The sequence below is a fragment of the Macrobrachium nipponense genome, chromosome 34 (genome assembly GCF_015104395.2).
Source record: "Macrobrachium nipponense isolate FS-2020 chromosome 34, ASM1510439v2, whole genome shotgun sequence".
NCBI lineage: Eukaryota > Metazoa > Arthropoda > Malacostraca > Decapoda > Palaemonidae > Macrobrachium > Macrobrachium nipponense.
In genome coordinates, this window is record NC_061095.1 from 28708303 (window position 1) to 28733674 (window position 25372).

At 42.2% G+C, this 25372-nt stretch overlaps 1 protein-coding gene and 1 long non-coding RNA gene across 2 annotated transcripts in view; one reads left to right on the plus strand and one right to left on the minus strand.

Annotated features, from left to right (window-relative positions):
* The window catches only part of LOC135207998 (acetyl-CoA carboxylase-like), a 460030-nt gene that overhangs the window by 398345 nt on the left and 36313 nt on the right, over positions 1 to 25372 (plus strand). The window lies entirely within an intron of this gene.
* Positions 1996 to 23714, minus strand: LOC135207999 (uncharacterized). Its single transcript, XR_010313099.1, has 2 exons — positions 23622 to 23714; positions 1996 to 3621 (listed from the first exon to the last, which is right to left on the minus strand). It is a non-coding gene; the product is annotated as an uncharacterized LOC135207999 (long non-coding RNA).

Genomic DNA, 25372 nt, shown 5'->3' on the forward strand with positions numbered 1-25372 from the left:
AATTCCCAGGAATGAGTGGAAACCTTGATCCATAATGATAATAATAAATGAAAATGAAAAAGAATACTGCACTTACAATTTTCACTTTCACTTTCACACAAAAAATACAAAGCTCGGGCAGAGAGCATTTGCGCCCTCGGCACCGAGCGCAAAGGGAATGAAAATAAATGAATATGAAAAAGAACACTGCACTTATGACTTTCACTTTCACACTTTCACCCAAAAAATACAATGCTCGGGCCGAGAGCATTCCCGCCCTCGGCACTGAGCGCAAATGAGGATCAATCTTCGGAAAGAGCGGAAGACCCCACACTTGCGGCCCTCCACCCCCGGGTACATCTACGGTTGATGGGGGGGCGCGGGGATAGCTCCATGTCCGATGATCCATAAAATCAATGTAATAAAAGATGAAAAAGACAGTAAGTACTTACAATTCACTTTCAAACACTGACAAACCAAGTTGAAAATTTCACAACAAAAGCAAAGCATACGACGATGAAGCGGGCAGAGAGCGATGACGAACACGTCCTCCACACACACGGCCGAAAGCAAAAGTGATTCTTCACTTCCCAGTCGCGCGGCGCGCGCACTGTCGGACAAGCAGTTCTACCGAACTCCCATGTTCGAATCTTACGACTGTCCAGCTGCCGCAAGTTACCTTCCTATTGTAAAAGGACCAAAAGGTTTGTATATTGTACCGGAACAATTATGTTTTTGATCTTCCAGGACATCTTTTAATGATCTACATATAGAGTCATTGGTGTCATTTTCAATTCTAAGTTTATCCAGCAAAATAGTTCCAATTCTAGTTTATAGTGGGCCTCATCAGAACATGGTGAATTCCAAGTTTTGTAGTTTCAAGTTTATTCTTCTTCAGATTTAGCCTTTACAATGATTTTGTGTTTTTAACTGAGAATCTAGGATTGTCAAAGCCAAGAATTTTCTTCAGTGAACAGTATATAACCAAGTCACTTAAAGGGGTTACTTCTTCATTTATTGTGAGTGATATACTGAGACCACACTGGAGCAGAAAAAATCCTCAATGGTTATTCTTTTAAATGTCCTTCTCTTTTGAGAGTGTTTGATACATATGGCTCTAAAATAGCCATACTAGAGTTTTGGAGGGATTCCACTGTCAAGTCCTTTGAAGAAAGCATCGGATCATCAGCAGAAAAAAAAGAGGGAGTTGCCATAAAACAAAGAAAGTGAATTCATCCAGATATTTCCCATACCCACCATGGAGTCTCTTAGAGGACAGGTCATCCCTTTAATGTGTGTTGTTTTAAGGGTAATATCCAGATATACACCCTACCCCCGTGCTAAGGCGTCATGATGTCCGCTGAGATCACGACCCAGCACTGAGGATAAGGTTTGATATTAAACTTTCCGTCGTTCGATCACGTCAGGTACTCGAGTTCTATGGGTCAGGTGGCATGCTGTCCACCCTCGCCCTCCTTCCAAACCAAAGCGCAAGTCAAAAGTTAATGTCATAAAAAAAAAATCTATACCTAAGAGGAGGAGGTAGAAATAAAGAACAATTATCAGTAAAAGGAAAAGTGCTGACTAATTTGGTTGAACCAACAGCTGGGCACAGGTCTGGTAGTGGGAAAAAAAAAAGTCCACCAGGCATCAGGGCCCAGTTATTGCTTCTTATGAACCCACCATCCTTGACAAGGCTTCAGCACCTGGGGGGCCGGTAGGGAGGAGCTTCTCCCACAGGGCAGTAGTACAACTACTGAACTACCATGCTATAAAAGTCTAGCTACTGTTTCCAGCTTTGCTAAAGGTAATTCCTAATGTAAAGGACTTCAGGTTTGTATAATTAGGAAAAATACAAAAATTTACTTTAAAAATTGTGATTTTTTTTCTTTGCTTTCTTCCATTCTTCATAAGATATCCTTTTTCATTTACTTTTCATGAAAAATCTTTTTCTATTATTCTTCATGAAGTCCAAGATTGTTGTTCAGGTTTCTTGAGTATTAGTCAAATACACAAAAAAATTAATAAACTATATTATGAATACAAGATTTATAAAAAATTAATGAACTTTTTTATTCAATACATAATAGTACCTATATAAAACATAGCCAACCTTTCCACTTACACATTACACTATTCCTAGCAAATAAGCATTATCACCAGGCCATTGAATGGCCATTTTTTAAAACCTAATTTAGCTTATGTGTAAAGAACTGTTCCAAATAAAAAGGCTTTTTTGAAATACCATTAAAAAATGTAATGTAAAAGCCCAGTAATTTTGTGATTACTGCATCTTTTCAATTTCAACTCTTTCATGCAGTAAACTACCAACCTGAAGCGTACAATTACAGTGATGACCATTAAGAATTTAGACAAAAGTTGAATCCTTCAATTACTCTCCAAACCACTTTAGGTTTTGATATTCCTAAACTTACAGTTTTACAGAATATTGAATGGTTAGTAATGAATTCTAAGACTGCCTAAAGTACTACAATAAAACTTGTGCCTCGTCTTGAAGGCAAAATAAAAAAATACAGAAAATTCCATTATTGATTTGTAATGTTTGAATTTAAACTTGCATTACAGAAGTATTCTAAAAATATAAAGTATTTTTAAAATTATTTTTGGTACTTATTCGCTGGACGTTTAATGTTGGAAGAAACATCCGTGATTTGTTGACTAAAACATCTCAACACTGCAGTGGATACCACAAACAGTCAAGCAAGCAAACTTTTGTATCTATTTGCAGAATTTACTTGTGGAATATCGTTGGCTGCGTCAAATTTGAAGTATGTAAAGCTTCAAAATTATTTACTGCAATAAGTATTTAATTCTTTATTGTGACCTTTGCATAAGAAAGTGCACCCTTGACAATATATCACAAAAAGCAAATATCGTAAATATATTTTGTTTTTATCTTAAAAGGATTCACACATTTCCAGCACTACTTTATTTTTCTAAAAACAGATATGCAGATTATTTGGGTTAAATTTTTATGCTTTAAAATAACAATAAAAATTGATGCTGCTCATGCGATATTTTAAGAGACTGACAAAAGTTACTTAACACATCTTTCCTAAATCACAAAATTACCTGGGCATAATTTCAATAAAAAAAAAAAAAAAAACAGTTCATTCAACACATGGGAGGTAATACTAATTTAAATATATGTAACATCTTCATTACCTCAACTACAATATGTATATCTCAAAGTAATAGCAATAATGAATTTTTAACAAGATTTTGCTGATTAAAATTAATTAGTTATATAAAGCTGTATGAGTATATATACTGTACAGTACATCATTTGTGACAACCTTCAAAACTATCAAATCTGGGAACATATCTAATATACACATGGTGATTCAACTTGCAAAGGTGATAAAGGATGTAAACAGAAATAGGGATAAAAGGCTAGGGAAACATAATACAATAGTGTATGTGGCAAGTAGTTGGGAGTGACTACTGCCACAACAAGGGTCAGTTGGAGCCTTCCTGTGATTCTGGTGTCAATTCTGGTTCCACCTGGGGCTGCTTAACTAAATCTAGATTTGATAACGCTTCAAGAGCATCTTTGCGCTGAGCCTGAGACATTCGCTGAACAATGTGAACAATTGTGTCCATGGCAATCTCTGGAAACTCCTGAAATAAAAGAAGAGAAAACTTACAAATACTATCTTCTGAAAAATAACAAACATTGTACAATCAATGTGAACAGCTTGCTCCATGATACTTGGCTTAAACTTTGCATAATACTCAAAGTACTGTACTCTCCTAACTGCAATATGTAACAAGTTAGTCTATATAAAAAAAATAAAAATAGCCATCACCTGCATGTAGAAAAAGATACAGTAACTAGCTCCAATATCAGACTGGCCACAATGGAAGCCCACCATAATGGATTTCATTCAATTGTTGCCAGAACATTATCTAGTATATGGTGTCAACACCATATAGATAAAGAAATCAAGGTTATGTTTTGTTATACATATGAAGTGTTTTAAAGTTGAACTATGACTTTAAATGTCTTGTTGTGAAACAAGATTTAGTTATTTTATTTTATTAATAAATGACCCTGTTGCAATCAAGTGTTGTTTGGAAAAATCAGCTGACAGAGGTAAGTTTATTTCACTGCATTTAACTCAATTCAGAGCAATTTTCGTGCTTCTATTTAGCCTTTCTTTCTCTCTCTCATTCTAGGCCAAGATTTACCTGTAAGTTTTTCAATCTGACATAAAAAAAATTTGTAGAATACCAGGCAGAACATAGTAAATGTTTAGGCAAATGAAATTCCACATTTTCATTAAAGTTATTATATATTATGGGCAAAATATCTGGCCGTGACACTGTCTAAGGCATCGTTAACCAGTCTAGGGCACCGTAAGGTGGTGTTTTGCACCCGTAGACTTTTGAAATTAAGTTAACAACGACTTTCAGTTACCGTCAAGCGCCCAGGAATGGAACCCGTCGGTAACGGGGGCTGCCTGTACATGACATCTTTTTATATATTTGCTCATAAATATAACCAAGGGTTGCTGTTGGTTTTAATTATCTTTTATGATGGTACAGGAATGGAACCTGTCAGTAATGGGGGGCTGCCTGTACATGACATCTTTATATATATTTGCTCATAAATATAACCTGGGGTTGCTGTTGTTTTAGTTCTTATCTTTTATGATAGTACTATGTCAGTCATAATTGTAATTTTGCAAAATAAAAGTGCAAAGAAATATTAGAAAAAATATGTATAATCCAAAAAAGTTAACGCATCTTTGATCTCGGTGAATTTACTCATATATTTCTCCAGCAACGAAAGATGTTGCAGACGGACTTGGAGCTGAAACTGCTTATTGGTTGACAGTAGCCTCCCAAAGCAGAATGAATGGGATGACTGGTCTTCCTTCTTTACTACCATCATGAGGTGGAACGGACTAGATGCAGGTGAGGGGGACAGCCATACTGTAAAGACAATCTAGAGCATAGGATACTTTTCAGTGGCAACACACTCCTCTCAATAACAGGAAGAGAGTGGGGTGATAGTAGATCCAGGTACAGGGACAAGAGTGGTTTATAAGAATGGATAGCTCTCCAACTTCAGTAATGCAATAAGCCATGGCATTGTATGAAACACCCAGAGAGGGAAACCAATAGATTCTCATATATCTTTGGTTCAAAGGTTAATAGTCCAATCTCTTAGAATACTACATCTATTCAGAAATGAATAAAGGTGGCAAACTTCCAGTCGGTTAAAGAGACTTAGCCTCGCTCTTCCCGTTGAAGCCCGAGGAAGTTGAAGGGATCGGAGAGGAAGACCTGACGCTCTCCCCGCACCCACCGGCAGAACTGGTGTGCTGAGGGGGCTGCAGGCGATCACCAACTCACGATGGCGATCGAGCTGCAGGCCTGGTTGAGCGGCTGGACCGAGAACAGCGGCGATGGTCCCGAGCGTCAGAAGAGCTGCTGCTGGTCCTCCGCTCCGCCCGGTCACGTAGGAGCGGTGGTCAGGGGACCTGCAGAGTCCGCTGTTGCGGTGGGAGTGAGGCCTATCCTCACGGCGCGTCACGCCGCTTGGCCCAGGCAAGGCTGGTTCAGGCGACCGGGGGGACCGCTTCCTCGCCTCAGCCTGCGAGCGGTCTGGGACCGTCACGTCAACCCTGGGTACCAGCGTATCACCGCGATAGCGATCGCTGGTCTGGTGGGAGTCGCCTGAGCGACCCCTGCCAGTCTTCTGTTCCGTGCCTGGATCCTGGCGCCGAGCGGACTCGGTCGCCTGGGTCTTGGCTGTACGGCCACCCGCAGTTGACCGTACACTCAGTGACTCTCGCAAACGAGAGGCCGAGACGGTACCTGGCGTCGAGGCAGAACTTCTAGCGCCAGGCGAGGAGGTACCGGTGTTAGCCAGCACTCCTCCGGTCCCCGTCTTCTTCTTCCTTGCAGAAGGAGAGACGGACCCCGTTCCCGAAGGAACAGGAGGACCGGCGGAAGTCCCAACCGTCCCACTGGAGTGGGACATGATTATATATTGTATAATTGTTATTGGTATCTTATGCATTGTTGAAATATGGTGGGTGTCCTATATATGGACAGCATATGGTTGATTCTAGAAGGTGTCTGTTGATGTATTTAAGTTGTGTTGTGACGTCATAGACAAGATGGCGGCGGCGTTGGGGGGATGTAAACAATAACACGGTGGAGGAGAAAGCACATGCTGGTGTTGTGTGGTTGGTAGGGGAGAGCTCTCTGTCTGGTAGGAGTTTTTGGGTCGTAAGTCTTGTTGTGCTGTTGTTCTAAGGTGATTTCTGGAGTATACTGGAGTTGGAGAAAGCGTACAGGTGGGTAGATTATTCATTTGTGTAAATAACAGGGGTTAGGCTAGGCTAAAATTCAAACTGGTAGCAGAGCGTGGTTAATCAAAGATGCCTGGATCCGACCATGAACAAAGGGAGACTACTAGATGGAGAAGGGAATGTCCTAGGTTTAGCGGGATACAAGAAGAATACAAAGAATGGAAAGGTCAAGCCGTAGATTGGCTATTGTTGTATGGAGAAGATACAAAATACCTGGCGATAGAAATGAGAATGAGCTTAAAAGGGAAAGCCCGAGAGCTAGTGGAAGCATTAGATAAAGATAAAGTTACTGGTACAGAGGGTCCAAAGTTAATCCTAGAGAAACTAGATAAAGCCTATCTAAAAGACTCGGTAATGGAGAATTACGGCAGAATAAAAAGATACCTTCTAATAAGAAGAGAATCTGGTGAAAATATGGCGGACTATTTAATTAGATACGAGAAGGCAGCATCTGAGTGTGAAAGAGCAATGGGGAAAGGCGCGCTTGAAGGGGAAGTCAAGGGTTATCATGTAATAGAGCAAGCAAGTCTCACGGAAAATAAAAAACAAATGGTATTATCGGCTTGTGGGCAAGAAAAGCTAGAATACGAAACAGTGTCGCAAACAATGAAAAGACTATTTGAGGGATTAGGGACTAAAGAGGAACGGGAATGGTGGGGTTCGTCAGAAGGCAATGCCAGTTCTGGGAGAGGGAGGGAAAACCAGAGATATCGGGGAAGACGGAACCGAGGAAGGGGTGGTAGAAATCCTATAAACAAAGAAGGGAAGGTAACAGTATGTGCAATATGCAGCTCAGAATGGCATTGGGCTAGGGATTGTCCTCAGAATTTTCATAATAGGAAGAAAACTGAAACAAGACTAGAAGAAAATAAGCTGAAAACAGAAACTGGGACAGAAGAAGAAGAGGTTTATGTAGAAGTTAATAAAATAGTGGAAGCATCGTGGGAGGTGGTTGATGCAATTTTGGACACAGGGTGTAAATCAACAGTTTGCGGGGAATTGTGACTAGCACGTATTGTCATGAATTTGAGTCAGGAAGAGTTGAGGAGAATGAGGGACACTAGGACAGAGTATAATAAAGTGTTTAATTTTGGTGAGACATCTTATAAGTCCAAAGGAATAATAGAAATACCTTTGATACTATAAAACAGAAAGTTTTATTTGAGGACAGAAATTCTGCAGGGTGATATACCCTGGCTGATAGGTAAGGAAACCATGAGTAAAATGGGTATGACCCTAAATTTGAAAGAAAATTGTGTCATAATATGATATTGTTAAACTACAATAAAGTTTTGTACATACTTACCTGGCAGATATATACTTAGCTATAGTCTCCGACGTTCCGACAGAATTTCAAATCTCGCGGCACACGCGACAGGTAGGTCAGGTGGTCTACCTTACCCGCTGCTGGGTGGCGGGTGTATGAACCAATCTATCTCTCCAGCCAGATTTTTTTCTTTCACCTGTCTCCTGAGGGGAGGCTGGGTGGGCCATTAAACGTATATATCTGCCAGGTAAGTATGTACAAAACTTTATTGTAGTTTAACAATATCATTTTTGTACATGAACTTCCCTGCCAGATATATACTTAGCTGATTGGCACCCTTGGTGGAGGGTAAGAGACAGTTAAAGTAATAAGGAGAGATAAGAAACAACTGATGTTGTAAGATATAAATAACCTTGGTTCTTACCTGTTCAGGCAGAAGACTTCATTGATACTGTCTCTGAGTCTGTGTTGCCTGGAGAGCTACAGCTAGGACGTGACCTGATGCTGAAAGACTCTCGGATCTACCACTGGGATATATGATCCCTTTGTGTGGTAGAATCCAAGTCGGATCCTGTTAAAGGGAGTTCGTCCCTATCTTAACAGGTCCTAACCACTACTACTGCAAGGAGCCACACTCATCAGACCACCTAACCAAACTACTAAAGATTAGTATTACGACCTAAAGAGATGCCTTCATGCATCCTCTTTAAGGCAACCAACAACAAACAAATACAAGGGGAAAAAATAATATACTACTAAACAGGATGAGTTCCAGCTCCCTGCCCAAGCACTGAATCCGCAGATACGTACGGGCCCAAGGCGAAGCATTTTTCTTAAGTGATTCTCACATCACGTAAGTAGTGGTTCGCGAACACTGACTGACATCTCCAGAATGTTGTCTCCATCAGATTTCGCACGGACATATTCTTGTTGAAAGCAAGAGAAGTTGCTATGGCTCTTACTTTGTGTGCTTTCACTTTAAGAAGCCTAAGATGTTCTTCTCTGCAGGATCCGTGTGCTTCTTTGATGAGGCTTCTCAAGAAGAAGGACAATGCGTTCTTCGACAATGGACGAGTAGGGTCTTTTACTGAACACCACAGGACCTCTCGGTTGGCTTTCAGTTGCTCTTTTCTTCTAAGTAGTTATTTCACCATTCTCACTGGGCAAAGAGATTCTCTTGGTTTCTTCTCCTACCAAAGAAGATAACCCACGAATCTCGAAGTTCTTGGGCCATGGACTTGATGGGTTCTCATTCTTTGCAAGAAAACCAGGAAGGAAAGAGCAAATGAGAGAGTCCTCCTTAAAATCCACATTACCATCAATCGCCTGAAGCTCACTCACTCTTCTGGCGGAAGCTAGAGCCATCAAAAACAGTGTCTTCCTGGTAAGGTCTCTGAATGAGGCTGAATTAGGGGGTTCAAACCTAGAGGACCCAAGGAATTGAAGGACTACATCCAAATTACCCCCAGCTAGGTGTCTTAGAGACTACATTTTCGTTGTATCAAAAGACCTAATAAGGTCCTGTAGGTCCTTATCTTCCGAATAAGTTTTGAGCCCCTGTGCCTGGAAGACATCGCCAACATACTGAACGGATAGCCTTTAATCGTCGAAACGACTAAGCCACATTCTTGTCTTAAGAATAAAAAGAAGTCTGCAATTCGATTCACAGAGGTACTGGAAGAAGAAACGTTATTCCTCTTGCACCATCTTCTGAAGACATCCCACTTCGACTGGTACACTCGTAAGGTGGAAGACCTCCTTGCTCTAGCCAGTCAGACTGAGAGCGGGGAGGTTTTTGTGGTACCTGTCGAAGTGGGGCTGTCTGAGTAGATCGCTCCTTAGAGGAAGCGATCTTGGAAAATCCACTAGCCATTCCAGCACCTCTGTGAACCAATCTTGTGCTGGCCAAAAGAGAGCTATCAAAGTCATCCTCGCGGAATCTGACTCTGCGAACTTTTTAAAGTCAACCCCAGAATCTGAAGGGGGGAAAGCGTATACATCGAGTCCTTTTCAATCGAGTAGGAGAGCGTCTATCCCTATTGCTCCTGGATCCGAGATGGGCGAGCAATACAGATCCAGTCTTTTGTTCCTTGAAGTTGCAAACAGGTCTAAGAGAGGCCTGCCCCACAACTTCCAAAGGCTCTGGCAAACATCTTGGTGCATAGTCCACTCTGTGGGAAGGACCTGATCTTTACTGCTGAGGAAGATCTGCCCTTACATTCCTTTCTCCCTGTACGAATCTGGTGAGAAGTTTATCCCCTTTCTTCTGTCCACAGAAGAAGATCTCTTGCTGTTTCGTACAGAAAGAAGGAATGCGTCCCCCCCTGTTTCCTGATGTATGCCAGAGCCGTGGTGTTGTCCGAGTTTATTTGTACAACTGCTCCTGTCACATCTGACTCGAACTCCTTCAGAGCAAGCCACACGGCTATTAGTTCTTTCCTGTTGATGTGCCAGGAAGACTGGTCCCCCACCCAGGTTCCTGACACCTCCTTGGTTCCCAGAGTCGCCCCCCAACCTGTTTCCGACGCATCGGAGAACAACACCAGGCTGGGGTTCTGGGATTGAAGAGGCAGTCCCTGTGAGAACTTGTTGGGATCTGCCCACCATGCTAACTCCTTGATTTGATGAGAAATTGGCAGGGAGAACTTCAAATCCTGAGAAGGACGACTCCAATTCCGATGAAGAAAGAATTGGAGCGGTCTGAGGTGCAACCTTCCTAGGGAAACAAATTGCTCCAGTGAGGAGAGCGTCCCCAGCAGACTCATCCACTCCCTCACTGTGCATACTTCTTTCCCTAAGAAGGTTGTTACTTTTTCGAGTCCCCGGGCTATCCTCTCCTGTGACGGAAAAGCCCGAAAACTCAGAGTTCATCTGGATCCCAGATAAAACGCACTCTTGAGCGGGAATCAGGGACTTGACTTCTGCAGATTGACCAGAAGTCCTAAGGAATAAGTCAAATCCAGGGTTTTTCTTCAAGTCCTTCAGACAAAGATCTCTGGAATTGGCCCTTATAAGCCAATCGTCGAGATAGAGCGAAATCCTCACCCCTTCCAGGTGAAGCCATTGTGCTACATTCCTCATGATGGCCGTAAAGACTTGGGGGGCCGTGGAAAGACGGCCAAAAACACAGGGTGCCCTGAATTGGAAGATTCTTCCCCCCACCCCATCATGAATCTTAGAAACTTCCTCGAGGAAGGATGGATTGGTACGTGGAAGTAAGCGTCCTGTAAGTCCAAGGACACCATCCAGTCCCCTGGACGGAGTGCCTGCTAACACCGAGGCAGTGGTCTCCATCGTGAACTTCTTCTTTTCGACAAAGAAGTTCAGGGCGCTTACGTCCAACACTGGTCTCCATCCCCCTGAGGATTTCGGAACTAGGAACAGGCGGTTGTAAAAGCCTGCCGAAAGATGATCTGCCACTAGTTCGATCGCCTCCTTTTCCAGCATCTGATCTACCGCTAGTCGGAGGGCTTGATTCATGATGGGGTCCCTGTATCTGGCCGTCAACTCCCTCGGGGTATTCATCAAGGGAGGCCTCGAAGAGAACGGGATGAGATAGCCCTTCCTCAAAATTGACAGGGTCCAGGCATCTGCGTCTTTCTGGGCCAGACTTCTGCAAACTGTAAAAGCCTGGCGCCTACAGTCTGAAGGACTTGAGTCTTACTTGGGAGGTTTGATTGACTTCGTAAAGTCCTCCCTCTTCTATTTGGTTTTCCGACCTCTGAACGAAGAGGATCTAGAGGTAGAAGCCCCTCGAAAGGGTTCCTGAGAGGTCGGCTTAGCTTTCTTCGTCTTAGTCTGGAAGGTAGGGCGCGGCTTCCTTGCAGACTGCGCTAGAAGGTCCTGCGTAGCTTTGGCAGAGAGAGCCTTCGAAATGTCTTGAACCAGGTGTTTAGGAAACAGCTGCGTAGAAAGAGGGGCAAAAAGCAAGACGATCTCTGAGCATGTGACAGACTTTTGTTAAAAATGAGCAAAACAAATACTGATCTTTTCTTCAAGACCCCTGCTCCAAACAGTGAAGCTATTTCGCTGGCCCCATCCCTCACAGATTTATCCATACAGGATAAGACACAATTCAAATCCTCCGGAGAAAACGTGTCCGGTCCTTGAGTTTTCTTGGCTAGGACTCCGAGGGACCAATTGAGAAAGTTGAAAACTTCCAAGACTCTAAAAATGCCTTTTAGAATGTGATCTATTTCATTCATTGCCCACGTAGTTTTGGCCGAATTCAAAGCTGATCTTCTAGTGGCGTCTACTAGTGCCGAAAATCTGCGCCAGCTGAAGACGGAAGGCCAGTCCCAAGGGTTCTCCTGTCTCATACCAAAAATCCTGTCCGTCCTGAAAGCTTCGATGGAGGGAAGGCAAAACATAGTTTTCCCCGCGTTCTTCTTTAAGTACGCATCCATGAACCGAAACTCTTGAGCGCTTTCTTCATAGTAAGAGTCGGTTTCATTCTCACACACGAAGATCCTTTCGTTGCTTTCGCTGTGGAGAACAACGAGTGTGGAGAAGGAGGAGCAGTAGGGCTCAAAGACTCTCCGAACTCCTGAAGGAGAAGCTCTGTGAGCTTCTTGTACGAAGAAACTGCTGCCGATGTATTAGTTTCTTCCTCAGAGGCTTCCTGGTCTTCTTGAAGAGGAGAACGAGGATGAGGAGAACGATGGAGGATCCTTTATGAGAATCCTTAGATGATTTTCCTAGCTGGTGGGGTACAGTGCGATGAAGGAGACAAATGTCTTGAATGAGGAGAAGATTCCAAAGTAGAGCGGCGTACAGGAGAACGACGAGTCGTAATAGAAGGACGCTTATCCGAAAATTCTTGTCTCATCTCGCATTCCTTCCTAAACTAAGACAACTCTTAACAGCAAAAGAGGAAGGACTCCCTTCCCTAGAAAGACCACGTCTATCCCAGGGAAACTACGAGAGGGAGAGCGCCTACTAAAATCCTGGCGCCGATCGTGAGGAGAGCGGCTACTAGGCGCCGAGCGCCTATCTGTCACAGGGCGCTTAGGGGAATCCTGGCGCCTACCAAGCGGCAAAACATTGCTAAAAATAGGGCGCCTATCAGGAGCAGGGCGCTTGAGAGGCTCTTGATGCCTACGAAGCGGAGAGCGGCTGCTATGCTCTGAGCGCTTAAACGGAACAGGGCGTTCGATGATATCTTGGTCCTTACCAAGGGGAGAACGTCTGTAAGGCTCCGAGCGCCTAACAGAAGCAGGGCGCTTGAGGCGTTCTTGACTTCTAGCAAGAGGAGACCGATCAGGAGTAGGGAGTCTCAAGAACGAAGAGCGCCCTACTAGGAGAACGAAGCAAACGAGGATCAAGGCGTCTTTCTCCAGGAGAACAGCTACTAAAAGAAGGACGCTTACCAGGCGCAGGGCTCCTACTAGACTCTTGATGTCTTACAGGGGAGGAGCGAACTCCATGCGATGAGTGCCTGCCAGTCACGTTATCCGACGCCCAACGACAGTAGTCGGAAGGAGAAGCGCGCCTACTTTTAGAAGGGCATTCCCTAGGTTCTCTGAGAAGGCGAGGAGAAGAAAGACGAGACGTTGGAGACGACAAAATAAGTCTTCTACCTGACCTGAGCGACTCTCTCTTCTTGCACGAACTCTAGAAAAACGAAAAGGAGAAACAGAAGGGGCTGAGCGTCTACCCGAGGCAGGAATCCGATCTGGGGAAATATCTTCATAGTCCAATGAGCGCCTATCCGACGAATGGCGTCTCGACACCTCCGAGCGGGAGTGGTGTTCCTCTCGTGAAATGCCTACGATGTGTAGAAAGTATCCTCAAAAGAGGAGATCGCCGATTACAAGGAGACGCTCTTCCGACGAAAAGTGCCTCGATCTCTTGATCGGGAGAGACAAATCCTTCCTTCTACGCGATCTCGATGCCAAGGAGTCCGCCAAGGCTGTGATCTGAGTTGTAGGGCCCGCTAGCACTCGAGAAGGAGATTTGAATTTTGGCCTAGCCTAACTCCTTTCTTTCTCTATAAAAATGAATAATTACCCTACCACCTGTCGCTTTCCCTCCAACTCCAGTACACTCCAGAAATCACCTTAAAACACCAGCACCACAATACTTACGACCCAAAAAACAACTCCTACCAGACAGAGAGCTCTCCCTACCAACCACACACCAACACGTGCTTTCTACTACCCCGTGTTATTGTTTACATCCTGCCGACGCCGCCGCCATCTTGTTCACTGACGTCACACAACTTAAATACATCAACAGACACCTTCTAGAATACTACATGTTGTCTATATATAGGACACCCACCATATTTCAACAATGCATAAAATACCCATAACAATTATACAATATATAATCACACTTATCTATACCCATCAACAATTATACAATATATAATCACACTTATCTCTTTCTCCCTCCCCTCCGACTGTTTCCTAACCTAGTACCCTCTTAATTTCCTTCGTCCTCCAACTCTTTACCCTCTACATAATTCTAATACATTCCCCTGAAACTCCTGCTTTAGTTAATACATCAGCCACTTGCTCCTTTCCTTTTATCCATCTCACCTCCTTTATTTCCCCGGATTCAATGGTTTCCCTTATTGCAGCAATATCTATTTTTAATCTCTTGCTACTTACACCAGTGCTCGATTTGATGGCGGTCATTAGTGTTTTACTATCAGTGTTAACCAAGGCTTCTAAATTTCTCCCTCCTACTACCTCTTCCCACAAATGCTTGAAATATATCAATCCTTCTACAGCTTCCCCAACACTCAGGGCTTCAGCCTCAATGGTGGATTTTGCCACTCTCCTGGATTTCCTAGACTCCACCATATGGGACTTCTCCTCTTCCCATCTGTCAAAGAAATAATATAACCCAGTTGAGTATGGCCATCTTCTATGTTTCCAAATGAAGCGTCTGCATAGGCTTCCCAATAAACCCTTTCTTCTTCCATCTCACTTATTGTAACTTCGCCCATCATGCTCTTAGTTTTTCTCACAATTTTAATAAGTTTTCTTCATATCCTGAGTTGTTCCTTCTTTAAATGCTTTACTTAATTCGCTAATATCATATGATTTTCTGGCATCGTGTAGTGAGTGTTACCCAATTCAGCTGTCCTACCACTGATCTTTGTACTCTGTTAACTCTTTTTGTTCTAGCACTCTATTACCCGTATCTATCTTTCTAGCCTCTGGTTCTCTTATGGAATTTATATACTAGCCACTGATTAAGGGAAAATCTATTCTCCTTCTGCTCTATTACTACTCTATATACTTGAACCTTTTACTCTCTGTTCTCCTACTTGCAATTTCCCTTTCAATCTCCCAATCGTTTCCTTTAAGAATCCTTCAGTTCCTCCGTAGCAAAAAATCATCTTACGTGTGTACACAAAATGCCTTCCAATTTATTGTTCTTTTTCCAAAAGAATATATTAGGTTCTAGTCTACTTCTCTCACCTTGAAGCTCCTTCACTACTTTCACCACTTTACAATACCATGCTTTTGCTGCATCCTTGAGCCCATAGACTGTTTTCTTCAACTTCCATAATCCCCTCCAACCATCTTCCCTTGGTGGCTTCAAGTACACTTCTCTTTGTATCTCGTTCACCTTGTAAATATGCAGTTTTGACATCCAATGTATAACAATTCCAATTTTTCACCTTTATTATGGTTAGACAGAATTTTAAAATTCAGCATTGCATGTGGGAGCATCCTTTTCCCACTCAGCCATTTCTTTCTTCAAACCCTCTAGCTACCAATCTGCTTTACATATCCTTTCCCCCCCTTTTATCTTTTCAGTTACTATCCATCTTGTAGATATAGCTTTTTGTCCAACATCATTTACCTCCTCATATACCTGGTTATCTCTCCAACTTAGAAGTTCTTTTTCTTTAGCTTCCATTATGCTTCTATTTTCAAATCCCAGCAACACCTCCTCTTCATCTTCAATTTTTTCTACCTGACTATAATCCCTCAAGTTAACCCACCCTTTGTCACCTGACTGTGAGTCTCGTATATTGTACGAATCAGCCCATACTTGGCTTGATCTTTTTCCTGCAAGACCTAAAATAGTCCATTCTTCTACTTGTCCTGTATCATTGTTATAGCCCTAACTCTATTCCCTTTTTGAATTTTGGTATCTCTTCCATTAACTCGCTTTCTATTGACCCACTTTGACCGTTATCTTCCACTGTTTCCTCTATCACCTCTCTTTCTATAGTCTCTTCTGTGTCTGCATTCCTTCTCTCACCCATTTCTCCTCTCCTTCCAGCCAATCTACTTCCCTTCATTTGGGCCATCTGACCTCCCACCTTTCACCCATGGGATTTCTCTATTCTAGCCGATATCTCTTCTGTATCTGGTGATCGTCGTTGAATCCTTGTCACATGTATCCTAGCTACTTCTCTTAAAGAATCCCCATGTTTGACTATTATTGTTTTCCCGATACTCCCCACTACCTGAGCAGGTCCTCTCCTTCATTTTCATTTTCCCTCTTATAGAATACCTCATCTCCTACCACTGCTTCTTCAAAATTTATGTTCTCTGATGTTTTTGTTTAGCGCTATTCTTATTTTATTACAGGACTCATTTTTTATAAATGCTTCTTCTGGCCTTGTGCATTGCATTCAGTGTGTCCCTTACCATACCCTCTTCCATCCCTTTTCTCTGCTTGCAGGACTAGAACTTTCTTCTCCTATTAGGTTAGGCAGTGAAGGGTTTTTTCCAAATACTAATTGGTTGGGAGAGAAACCTCCATTATTCATTAAACAGTTCCTAGCACTCACTACCCATTTCAAAGCTAGGGACCAATCTACTTCCTCTTCCTCCATCATCTTCCTTACACTTCCCTTGATCATGCCTACGGTCTTTTCACATAATCCGTTGCTCCACGGAGATTCTGATGCTGTGGCTAATACTTTATATTCCATCTTTCTGCATCCTCCTTACTTTTTCATTTTGAAATTCTCCCCCCATTATCTGACAATTTTGGAGGGTGCTCCAAATATAGCAAACCAGCACTCAAAAAGTATCTTTATTATAGTTTCTGGTTTCTTATCTTTTATCCAACAGGCCTGACAATATCTCGTTGCCATATCCACTATTACCAAGAACTTTCTCTCTTCTATCTCTCCCACATCCATCGCTACGACTTCATTGAACGTTTTACTCCAAGAAAAGCCTACTACCGGTTTGGCGGGGTTTCTTTTGTATTTTTTACAAACCTCACAATTTTTAATCAGTTCCGTTAGTAACTTTCTTATTTCCTCTTTTCTTTTTTCGATTAACCCATTACTCCATTGTGCTTCCTCTGTTAGCTTCCATATTTTATCTCCACTTCCATGACCAAACTGTAAATGTAATTTCTTCATTGTGTTCTTAATTTCCCTCGGATTCTTTCCCTTCCAACCCTCCAGTTAATAATTCTTCTACCTTCCTCCTCCTGATAGGCACTCTTAAATGACCCTGTTCGTCTTCTCTTAACTCTACTTTCATTCCCCTAATACTTCTACTATGACACAATTTTCTTTCAAATTTAGGGTCATACCCATTTTACTCATGGTTTGCTTACCTATCAGCCAGGGTATATCACCTTGCAGAATTTCCGTCTTCAAATAAAACTTTCTGTTTTTTAGTATCACAGGTATTTCTATTATTCCTCTGGACTTATAAGATGTCTCACCAAAATTAAACACTTTATTAGGACTCTGTCCTAGTGTCCCTCATTCTCCTCAACTCTTCCTGACTCAAATCCATGACAATACGTGCTAGTCACAATTCCCCGCAAACTGTTGATTTACACCCTGTGTCCAAAATTGCATCAACCACCTCCCATGATGCTTCCACTATTTTATTAACTTCTCCTACATAAACCTCTTCTTCTTCTGTCCCATTTTCTGTTTTTACCTTATTTTCTTCTCGTCTTGTTTCAGTTTTCTTCCTATTATGAAAATTCTGAGGACAATCCCTAGCCCAATGCCATTCTGAGCTGCATATTGCACATACTGTTACCTTCCCTTCTTTGTTTATAGGATTTTCTACCACCCTTCCTCGGTTCCGGTTCATTCTTCCCGATATCTTTGGTTTTCCCTCCCTCTCCCAGAACTGGCATTGCCTTCTGACGAACCCCACCATTCCCGTTCCTCTTTCTTTAGTCCCTAATCCCTCAAAATAGTCTTTTCATTGTTTGCGACACTGTTCCGTACTCTAGCTTTTCTTGCCCACAAGCCGATAATACCATTTGTTTTTGATTTTCCGTGAGATTTGCTTGCTCTATTACATGATACCCCTTGACTTCGCCTTCAAGCGCGCCTTTCCCCATTGCTCTTTCACACTCAGATGCTGCCTTCTCGTATCTAATTAAATAGTCCGCCATATTTTCACTAGATTCTCTTCTTATTAGAAGGTATCTTTTATTCTACCGTAATTCTCCATTACCGAGTCTTTTAGATAGGCTTTATCTAGTTTCTCTAGGATTAACTTTGGACCCCTCCTGTACCAGTAAGTTTATCTTTATCTAATGCTTCCACTAGCTCTCGGGCTTTCCCTTTAAGCTCATTCTCATTTCTATCGCCGGGTATTTTGTATCTTCTCCATACAACAATAGCCAATCTTCGGCTTGACCTTTCCATTCTTTGTATATTCTTCTTGTATCCCGCTAAACCTAGGACATTCCCTTCTCCATCTAGTAGTCTCTTCCCTTTGTTCACTGTCGGATCCAGGCATCTTTGATCAACCACGCTCTGCTACCAGTTTGAATTTTGGCCTAGCCTAACTCCTTTCTTTCTCTATAAAAATGAATAATCTACCCACCTGTAACGCTTTCTCCAACTCCAGTACACTCCAAATAATCACCTTAAAACACCAGCACCACAAGACTTACGACCCAAAAACAACTCCTACCAGACAGAGAGCTCTCCCCTACCAACCACACACCACCAACAAGTGCTTTCTACTACCCCGTGTTATTGTTTACATCCTGCCGACGCCGCCGCCATCTTGTCTATGAGTCACAGCCTATGACGTCACAACACAACTTAAATACATCAACAGACACCTTCTAGAATCTACCACATGTTGTCTATATATAGGACACCCACCATATTTCAACAATGCATAAAATACCCATAACAATTATACAATATATAATTCACTTATCTATACCCATAACAATTATACAATATATAATCAGGAGAGTCCCCAGGATCTTCTTCCGAAGCATGCTCAGCGCGAGGAGCGGGAGAAGGAGGGCGATCACGGAATCCTCCTAGGCTTCTTTGCTTGCAAGGAAGCTACATCAGAAAAAGTCTTCGGGACTGGACGCTAACATACTGAAGGGAGCCTCCGCAGCCCTCTTCAACGGGCGTGACGCCTCCTTAGAGCTCCAACCACGCTTCGGCAAAGGAGAAGAGGACGACGAAAAACACTGACGAAGAATATTCTTCTTCTTACGATCCAAGGCAGCCTGGAGCGAACTTCAGGATCTGCCGAGGGGTGGACGCCTGACCGGTGGGGGCTCTCCCCTAGCCCTCTGCGGCTTTCGACTTTCCTCCTCCACTGGAACTGGGGAGTCTGGAAGAGGTCTAGGCCTGGAGGCACTAAGGAGCCGGTCAGACGCACCCTCCCCACATCACTGGGTACACTGCACTTATCATCCACTGACACTCTTACCTTGATCAGTACGAAGATTCTTGTCTTCCTTAGAACACAAGGAAGCTTTTGAGGCCGCCGCCCTCCGAAGACGGAATCTAGGCTTCAGTGCGGGGAGCAGGAGCTGAGACTGGGAGGAAGGTTCTAAAACTACATTAATGTTAGTTTCATTCTCACTCATTCTCGACCTGCTCGAACTCCTGAGAAGCTTACGTACCCTATCCTTTCAAGTTTCCAATATAAGAAGAAAGAGCCTTATATTCATCTTCGTTCAAAACCTCACACTCTTGACACGGGTTACTAAACGAACATTCATTCCCCTACATTGAACACGATAGTGTGAGGGTCAACCGCAGCTTTTCGGTTAACCTCACCTTACATCCATCAGTCAAACATACTCTAAACAAAACCGGAGTTTTGGAAACAGAATCAAAATCAGACATTCTACAGGAAAATCCAGCGCAAAGTCAATAACGGTCCACAATCAGCGTATGCCAAGCCAAAATAGAGCGAATACGTCACCAAAATGTCCAAATCAATCTCCAGGCAAGCGAGAAATGAAGAATATATCGGAATGAAACGACAACAGTTGTTATCGCTTCAGCGACAGAAAAAAAATCTGGCTGGGAGAGATAGATTGGTTTCATACACCGCCACCCAGCGGCGGGTAAGGTAGACCACCTGACCTACCTGTCGCGTGTGCCGCGAGATTTGAAATTCTGTCGGAACGTCGGAGATTATAGCTAAGTATATATCTGGCGGGGAAGTTCATGTACAAAAAGAAGTATTAGGGGGAATGAAAGTAGAGTTAAGAGAAGACGAACAGGGTCATTTAAGAGTACCTATAAGGAGGAGGAAGGTAGAAGAATTATTACTGGAGGGTTGGAAGGGAAAGAATCAGAGGGAAATTAAGAACACAATGAAGAAATTACATTTACAGTTTGGTCATGGAAGTGGAGATAAAATATGGAAGCTAACAGAGGAAGCACAATGGAGTAATGGGTTAATCGAAAAAGAAAAAGAGGAAATAAGAAAGTTACTAACGGAACTGATTGAAAATTGGGAGGTTTGTAAAAGATACAAAAGAAACCCAGCCAAACCAGTAGTAGGCTTTTCTTGGAGTAAAACGTTTAATGAAGTTGTAGCGATGGATGTGGGAGAGATAGAAGAGAGAAAGTTCTTGGTAATAGTGGATATGGCAACGAGGTATTGTCAGGCCTGTTGGATAAAAGATAAGAAACCAGGAACTATAATAAAGACACTTTTTGAGTGCTGGTTTGCTATATTTGGAGCGCCCTCCAAAATATTGTCAGATAATGGGGGAGAATTTCAAAATGAAAAAGTAAGGAGGATGGCAGAAAGATGGAATATTAAAGTATTAGCCACACCATCAGAATCTCCGTGGAGCAACGGATTATGTGAAAAGACCGTAGGCATCATCAAGGGAAGTGTAAGAAAGATGATGGAGGAAGAGGAAGTAGATTGGTCCATAGCATTGAAATGGGTAGTGAGTGCTAGGAACTGCTTAATGAATAATGGAGGTTTCTCTCCCAACCAATTAGTATTTGGAAAAAACCCTTCACTGCCTAACCTAATGGGAGAAGAAAGTTCAAGTCCTGCAAGTAGAGAAAAAGGGATGGAAGAGGGTATGGTAAGGGACACACTGAATGCAATGCACAAGGTCAGAGAGGCATTTATAAAAAATGAGTCTTGTAATAAAATAAGAATAGCGTTAAACAAAAACATCAGAGAACATAAATTTGAAGAAGCAGTGGTAGGAGATGAGGTATTCTATAAGAGGGAAAATGAAAATGAATGGAGAGGACCTGCTCAGGTAGTGGGGGTATTGGGGAAAACAATAATAGTCAAACATGGGGATTCTTTAAGAGAAGTAGCTAGGATACATGTGACAAGGATTCAACGACGATCACCAGATACAGAAGAGATATCGGCTAGAATAGATAAATCCCATGGTGTGAAAGGTAGATCAGATGGCCCAAATGAAGGGAAAGTAGATTGGCTAGAAGGAGAGGAGATAATAGTAGGTGAGAGAAGGAATGCAGAAACAGAAGAGACTATAGAAAGAGAGGTGATAGAGGAAACAGTGGAAGATAATGGGGAAAGTGGGTCAATAGAAGATGAGTTAATGGAAAAGATACCAAAATTCAAAAAGGGAAATAGAGTTAGAGCTATAAACAATGATACAGGAAAAGTAGAAGAATGGACTATATTAGGTCTTGCAGGAAAAAGATCAAGCCAAGCATGGGCTGATTTGTACAATGTACAAGACTCACAGTCAGGTGACAAAGGGTGGGTTAACTTGAGGGATTATAGTCAGGTAGAAAAAATTGAAGATGAAGAGGAAGTGTTGCTGGGATTTGAAAATAGAAGCATAATAGAAGCTAAAGAAAAAGAACTTCAAAGTTGGAGAGATAACCAGGTATATGAGGAGGTAAATGATGTTGGACAAAAAGCTATATCTACAAGATGGATAGTAACTGAAAAGATAAAAGGGGGGGAAAGGATATGTAAAGCAAGATTGGTAGCTAGAGGGTTTGAAGAAGAGATGGCAGAGTGGGAAAAGGATGCTCCCACATGCAATGCTGAAAATTTTAAAATTCTGTCTAACCATAATAAAGGTGTTGAATTGTTATACATTGGATGTCAAAACTGCATATTTACAAGGTAAGGTGACGATATACCAGAGAAGTGTATTTGAAGCCACCAAGGGAAGATGGTTGGAGGGGATTATGGAAGTTGAAGAAAACCGTCTATGGGCTCAAGGATGCAGCAAAAGCATGGTATTGTAAAGTGGTGAAAGTAGTGAAGGAACTTCAAGGTGAGAGAAGTAGACTGGAACCTAATATATTCTTTTGGAAAAAGGACAATAAATTGAATGGCATTTTGTGTACACACGTGGATGATTTTTGCTACAGAGGAACTGAAGGATTCTTAAAGGAAACGATTGGGAAATTGAAAGGGAAATTGCAAGTAGGAGAACAAGAGAGTAAAAGGTTCAAGTATATAGTAAGTAAAGAGCAGAAGGAAGAATAGATTTTCCCTTAATCAGTGGCAGTATATAAATTCCATAAGAGAACCAGAGGCTAGAAGATATACGGGTAATAGAGTGCTAGAACAAAAGGAGTTAATTGAGTATAGATCAGTGGTAGGACAGCTGAATTGGGTATCACTACACACGATGCCAAAAATATCATATGATGTTAGCGAATTAAGTAAAGCATTTAAAGAAGGAACAACTCAGGATATGAAAAAGCTTATTAAAATTGTGAGGAAAACTAAGAGCATGATGGGCGAAGTTACAATAAGTGAGATGGAAGAAGAAAGGATTTATTGGGAAGCCTATGCAGACGCTTCATTTGAAAACATAGAAGATGGCCATACTCAACTGGATTATATTATTTCCTTGACAGATGGGAAGAGGAGAAGTCCCATATGGTGGAAGTCTAGGAAATCCAGGAGAGTGGCAAAATCCACCACTGAGGCCAATGCCCTGAGTGTTGGGGAAGCTGTAGGATTGATATATTTCAAGCATTTGTGGGAAGAGGTAGTAGGAGGGAGAAATTTAGAAGCCTTGGTTAACACTGATAGTAAAACACTAATGATCGCCATCAAATCGAGCACTGGTGTAAGTAGCAAGAGATTAAAAATAGATATTGCAGCAATAAGGGAAACCATTGAATCCGGGGAAATAAAGGAGGTGAGATGGATAAAAGGAAAGGAGCAAGTGGCTGATGTATTAACTAAAGCAGGAGTTTCAGGGGAATGTATTAGAAATTATGTAGAGGGTAGAGTTGGAGGATGAAGGAAATTAATAGGGGACTAGGTTAGGAAACAGTCGGAGGGGAGGGAGAAAGAGATAAGTGGGATTACATATTGCATAATTGTTATTGGTATTTTATGCATTGTTGAAATATGGTGGGTGTCCTATATATGGACAGCATATGGTTGATTCTAGAAGGTGTCTGTTGATGTATTTAAGTTGTGTTGTGACGTCATAGGCTATGACGTCATAGAAAAGATGGCAGTGGCGTCGGGGGGATGTAAACAATAACACAGGCTGGTAGAAAGCACGTGCTAGTGGTGTGGTGTTGGTAGGGGAGAGCTCTCTGTCTGGTAGGAGTTTTTGGGTCGTAAGTCTTGTTGTACTGTTGTTCTAAGGTGATTTCTGGAGTATACTGAAGTTGGAGAAAGCGTACAGGTGGGTAGATTATTCATTTGTGTAAATAAAAGAGGTTAGGCTAGGCTAAAATTCAAACACTCTTCTAATGTCTGAGAGACAAAAGACAGTGTCTGATGGCATTTGTCAAGACCATGACAGTAGGCCTTATATGATTTGAGGAGTTTATGAAGAAACTAAAAAGTAATTGAGCATATGATCCATACCTTCATTATTTCTTTAACCTGCGAACTTGCAGCGTCTCTTCTAAGAAGCTGTAACTTTTCTACAAGGTATAATGGGCTGTTTTCTATACTTTGAATTTTTTAACTGGGAGCTGACCCACAATCTTTGCTTATTAGGTCCTCCTGTTGCATCTGTTCTTCTAACCAAAAGGCTACATCCTTATTGCTGTCCCAGAGATAAGTCTGAAAGTTTAAGGAAATATTAAATGTAAAGATTAACTCTACTACTGATATACTATATCTAAATGTGAACTGAATATTGATGTTCCTGATATACTATATCTAAATTGAGCTGATATGAAAAATGATATTGTTAAACTACAATAAAGTTTTTGTACATACTTACCTGGCAGATATACTTAGCTATAGTCTCCGACGTTCCCGACAGAATTTCAAATCTCGCGGCACACGCGACAGGTAGGTCAGGTGGTCTACCTTACCCGCCGCTGGGTGGCGGATGTACGAACCACTCCCGTAAGCTTGTCAGATTTTTCTCTTCCACCTGGTCTCCTGAGGGGAGGCTGGGTAGGCCATTAATCGTCATATATCTGCCAGGTAAGTATGTACAAAACTTTATTGTAGTTTAACAATATCATTTTTTGTACATGACTTCCCTGACAGATATATACTTAGCTGATTGGCACCCTTGGTGGAGGGTAAGAGACAGCTCAATAATACAGGTAAGACGGGAAACAACTAATGTTGTAGGATATAAAAACCTTGGTTCTCACCTTTTCAGGATGAAGACTTCATAGATACTATCTCTGAGTCTGCATTGCCTGGAGAGCTACAGCTAGGACGTGACCTGATGCTGAAAAGACTCTCGGATCTACCACTGGGATATGTGATCCCCTATTGTGGTAGAATCCAAGTCGGATGCTGTTAGAGGGACCTTGTCCGCTTACCTAACAGATCCTTACCACTACCTCTGCAAGGAGCCAAAACCCACCAGACCACCTAACCAAAATACAAAGGGTTAATATTACGACAAAAGAGGTGCCTCCTGCAACCTCTTTCAGACAACCAACAACAACAATATAAAATATAGGGTAACATATAAAAAATTACACAGGATAAGTTTCAGCTCCCTGCCCCAGCACCGAATCCGCCGATACGAAAGGACCCAAGGCGAAGCATTTATCATATGTGATTTTTACATCACGTAGGTAGTGGTTTGCGAAAACCGATTGGCATCTCCAAAAAGTCGCCTCCATCAAGTTCCGCACAGACATATTTTTTCTGAATGCAAGCGAAGTTGCGATGGCTCTCACCTCGTGAGCTTTCACTTTCAGTATGTCTAAACTGATCTTCCTTACAGGCAACATGTGCCTCTGTAATAAGGCTTCTCAGAAAAAAGGAAAGAGCATTCTTCGACATGGGAGAGGGGGGGTCCTTACGGATGCACCAAAGTACATCTTGATTAGCCTTAAGTTGTTCCTTCCTCTTAAGGAAATACTTCATAATTCTATAGGGCAAAGAGTTCTTTCAGGCTCTTCCCCTACTAGAAAAGATAAACTACGAACTTCAAAGCTCCTGGGCCAAGGGCGTGATGGGTTTTCATTCTTTGCAAGGAAACTTGGAAGAAACGAACACACCATAGAATCTTCCTTAAACCCTACATTGCCCTCAATAGCTTGGAGCTCACTCACTCTTTTAGCTGTAGCTAGGGCCAAAAGGAAGATAGCCTTCTTCGTCAAGTCTTGAAAGAGGCTAAGACCAGGAGGTTCGAATCT